The sequence below is a fragment of the Ixodes scapularis genome, unplaced genomic scaffold (assembly GCF_016920785.2).
Source record: "Ixodes scapularis isolate PalLabHiFi unplaced genomic scaffold, ASM1692078v2 PGA_scaffold0__279_contigs__length_252992795, whole genome shotgun sequence".
Lineage (NCBI taxonomy): Eukaryota > Metazoa > Arthropoda > Arachnida > Ixodida > Ixodidae > Ixodes > Ixodes scapularis.
The window spans coordinates 244588415-244589770 of record NW_024609835.1 but is presented as its reverse complement, the minus strand read 5'-3'; positions in this window follow the sequence as shown (position 1 = coordinate 244589770).

Sequence of the window (1356 nt, the reverse complement as noted above, 5' to 3'; positions counted from 1 at the left end):
GTTTCTTTTTCAAATTTAGCGCTAAAAGAGAATCGCAGCCTTCGACCTTTTCGAACTTCATCTGGGAAGAAATTCGAAATCTTCGAATTTATCGAACTTCTTACCTATAGGAATTCGAAACGTTCGAATTTTTCGAATTTCAGATCCAAAAAAATCCAAAGATTCAATTCTCTCGAATTTCAGTGTTAGGAAAGTTCGAAATCTTCGAATTTCTGGAATCTCAAGTAAAAAAAATATTCGAAATAATCGAACCCGAACTTTTAGAAACCGTGAAAGCTTCGAACTTTTCGAATTCGAAACTTTACGATTTTTGAAAGTTGCGAATTTTTCGAATTCGAATCTGCGTACGGTCGAAAATATCGAAACCTTTCGAATTCGAACATCGATTCGGTTCGAAAATATCGAAATCTTTCGAAATCGAACTTAGGGTGGTTCGCGGCATCCCTAGCTTCAACACGTGTCGGAGTGGGCGAGAAAGGAACGGTAAAGCACTGGAGTGAAGCGAAGAAAGAGCACGTAGAAATAGAGTGCCCTGAGGTTGTACTGGAGTACAACTTCATAGGGGGAGTAGACAAACTTGACTTTATCATGTCCCTGTACCCAATTCGGACCAGAACAAGGAAGTGGACTGTCCCGTGTCATTTCCCACTTCATCTCATTCGGCTTGTCGAACAGCTGGCTGGAATACATCAGGGATGCAAGCGAAGAAGGTCTCCCGAAAAAAAGAAACAAAATACATGTTGACTTTTCAGATGGACGTTGCACAAAGCCTCATCTCGTCTAACAAGGCACCCCAGAAGAAGAGAGGACGTCCTAGCCTCGGAGACCACCCAACCGTCTAAGAAGCCTCATAATGCAGAAGCTTTGCCTATCAACACCGTGCGCTATGATGGACAGTCACTGGCCGGAACACGTGGGAGCCTCCTTTGCTCACAGGTGCCGGCGCGAGGGCTGCAAGGGGAAAAGTCGCATTCGTTGCCGTAAGTGCAACGTTTTCCTGAGTCTCACAGTTGAAAACAACTGCTTCCTGGAGTTTCACACAAAGTAAAGTGAAGAATTCTCGAAGCTCCTACCAAGTAGAGTAGAGAGTATGGCTGTCTTGTTGTAAATTAGTCAACGGGCTGCGTTTTGTGTTTTATAAACAGATTTTTCAAATAAGTTGTTTCAAACTTTTTTTTTTTTTTTCGTTTTGAAGCGACTCAGAACACACCGTGCACAATTGAGGACGCAATGAAAAAGTGTGTTCCGATCGAATGTTTGGCAAGTGAATTTTTTTTAGCAATCTGAACCACCTCCTCTGTTGATTTAATCGGGAAAATAATTTTAGGCGCACATTTTTGGTGACTGAAGGGGATA